This window comes from Cricetulus griseus, chromosome 4 (assembly GCF_003668045.3).
Source record: "Cricetulus griseus strain 17A/GY chromosome 4, alternate assembly CriGri-PICRH-1.0, whole genome shotgun sequence".
Lineage (NCBI taxonomy): Eukaryota > Metazoa > Chordata > Mammalia > Rodentia > Cricetidae > Cricetulus > Cricetulus griseus.
Window position 1 is genome coordinate 108,013,527 of NC_048597.1, and position 3,125 is coordinate 108,016,651.

Below are 3,125 nucleotides of genomic sequence, written 5' to 3' on the forward strand. Positions count from 1 at the left end.
CATGCTTCCTACATTTGCTGAAGCTCGTGTGTGTGTGTGTGTGTGTGTGTGTGTGTGTGTACACGCATGGGTGCACATGGATGTGTGTACAGATGTAGAGGCTGGAGGTGGACATCAGACATCTTCCTCAATCATCATCCATTTTATTTCTTTTTTAAGGTTTGTTTATTTTTATTTTCTACATATGGGTGTATGTGTGTATGTACACCATGAGTAAGAGCATGCAGAGCCCCTGAAGGCAGTGCTCCTGGAGGCCAGAAGAGGGTGTCAGATTCCTTGGAACTGGTTACAGGTGTCTTGTGAGCCACCATATGAGTGTGGGGTCTGAACCCAGGTCCTCTGAAAGAGAAGCCAATGTTCTTAATTTCTGAGCCATCCCTCCTTATTTTTTGAGATAGGGTCTCTCACTTAACCAGGGTCTCTCACCAACTGGCCAGTACGCTCCATCACTCCTCTGGCCTCTGCCTCTCCAGCACTGGAACTATGAACACACACTGCTGCACCCCAGCATTGACAGAGGGCTAGGGGTTCAAATTCAGAATTCCTCTGAAGATAGGATATAAAATGGGCATCATCCCCTGTGCAGCCCAGTGTCACAATGGAGAGGCCAGGGCTACTAATATGTTCATTGCCCCTCCCCCCAGAGAGTCACCCTTGCATTGCTAATGGGCTCCAAAGAGAATGAGCTATCCGTACAGGAACACTTTTCCAAAGCCAGCCTCAGGATTTCCGAGAATACCCTCTGATCTTGCAAGTGTAAAAGGCAGCGCAATGGCTTTGCATGGTGAGGGGGGCCTTAGCTCTGTGACTTTGAACACCTTCACATCGCAGCCACCTCCCAGGGACAAGGGCTCTGTGCTGACTCCTCCCCATGCAAATGGATAGCGCGGCAGCAGCTTGGAGATAAGAAATGCAGACAGGCTGTGGGGAAGTCCTGGGATGACATGGGGCTGGGGGTTTTCATGTTTTATTAAGAGTGTGAAGGCCAAGCTGCGGGGAGGAGGTACTGAGGCGTTTGAAATCCAAAAGGAATGAGTTTCCATCAGGTAGGTGAGCTGTTGGAATTGGCGACAGTCCTAGGAAAATGGCACAGTTGAATCCCTGGCAGATCCTCGGCAGCCTGTGGGAACTTTCAGAGGTCATCGTATCTTGCCTTTTATTAGGAGACATTTTTAATTAAAAAATGGGGATTCCCAGCCTCTCCTTCAGGGGCTTTAGTGTCTATGAAAAGATTCAAAGCTATTTCCCGCCTGGCACCGACCTCTGTCTAGAAGGCAGTTTCTTCCGGGTGCCTTTGGGGTAGAGTCCCCACCTGAGAACTAGACGGTATCTTAGTAACTATTCTTAGCTTTAAAAAAAAAAAAAAGGACCCTAAAAGCAAGGCAATTCTAGCATTTGTGAAGTTGAGGTAGAACGGTTACAAGCTCTAAGTTAGCCTGGCCTACATAGGGAGACCCTGACTCAAAACAAGAAAAACACTCTCATGGTTCTCAGAGTACTTTTGCATTTGCTCTTCTACCATGGTCCCCAACACACACATTGTTGGCTAAGTTCGGCATACGTCACTGGCAACCTGCCTTCCCCTCTGTGGCTCTTCTGAGGCTACTATCAATCTGTCAAGATCCCCTCTGTCAACAGGGTCCCATGAAGGCTGGCTTGGTCTAAACTTAGAGGCAGAATTCGCATCACTGGCTTTTCCCTGTTCGGCATGGAGTGAGTCTATGATTTGGTCTGCTCTTTTGGGGAAACATGTTTACATGAACAAGATGCATTGCTGAACCAGCAAAGAAAGGTGAACTGTAAAACTTGCTGGTCTCCCATAGTTGTCTCTGAGAGCCCACTGTTTTTCATCAGTGAAGCCCAGAGTTCTTACACATTGAACCTTAGCCCATCTCCCAGGTGAACAAAAGACAGTAAGGAAAATGGCCCCACAGGGAGCAAGGGAATGTGTTGTTTATTCTGAGCTCACCTTCAGAGGGCTTTATTCTTTTTAATGAAAAAAATGTCACAGGTAACCCGGGAGATGGCTCAGTGAGTGAAATGCTTCCTTTGTAAGTATAAGGAGAAGACATGAGTTCAGATTCCATGTACAATGCCAAGTGTGTCGATGCCTGTCTGTAATCCTGGTTCTGGGAGGTGGAGACAGGAAGATCCCGGGGTTTGCTGGGTGGCCAGCCTAGCAAAATGGAGATCTCCAGGTTTAATGAGAGACTGTCTCAAAAGTTTGTAAGGCTTTTTTGCCCCATCTACTGCGAAAATGAAGACTATTCTCAGCAATCAGACCGTCAACATTCCAGAAAATGTGGACATCACTCTGAAGGGGCACATAGTCATTGTGAAGGTCCCCAGAGGGATCCCCTGGAGGGACTTCAATCACATCAGTGTAGAGCTGAGTCTCCTTGGGAGGAAGAAGAGGCTCCGAGTTGACAAATGGTGGGGTAACAGAAAGGAACTGGCCACTGTCCGAACCATCTGCAGTCATGCTCAGAACACGATCAAGGGAGCCACACTGGCCTTCTGCTACAAGATGAGGTCTGTGTGTGCTCACTTCCCCATTAATGTCGTTATTCAGGAGAACGGGTCTTTGGTAGAAATCCAAAATTTCTTGGGTGAAAAATACATCCACAGGGTTCAGATGAGGACAGGTGTTGCTTGTTCTGTCTCTCAGGCAAAAAGATGAATTAATCCTTGAAGGAAATGATATTGAGCTTGTTTCAAATTCAGCAGCTCTGACTCAGCAAGCCACAACAGTTAAAAACAAAGATATCAGGCAGTTTTTGGATGGTAGCATCTATGTGTCTGAAAAGGTAACAGTGCAGCAGGCTGATGAGTAAGACCTAAGTTGCAGAAGCAAGATCCTGAATTTAAATACGATTTGGGGTGTCTTTTGGGATACAAATACAAAAGACTTGTATTGAAAAAAAAAGAAGAAAAGTAAAATAAAGATACGATTGAAGAACATGCTATGTCAACCTCTGGCCTCCACATGCAGTCACACCAGCATGTGCATTACATACATACATAAGTACACACACACACACACACACACACACACACACACACACACACTTACATATATCCCAGGTATTAAACCAACATCCAAGCAAGACACCCCTATAGCTTAA

The 3,125-nt window shown here is 46.3% G+C and overlaps 1 pseudogene; it reads left to right on the forward strand.

The window, feature by feature from the left end:
• The first annotated feature begins 2,257 nt into the window (after positions 1 to 2,257).
• Positions 2,258 to 2,834, forward strand: LOC100756082 (annotated as a pseudogene).
• The last annotated feature ends 291 nt before the right edge of the window (positions 2,835 to 3,125 follow it).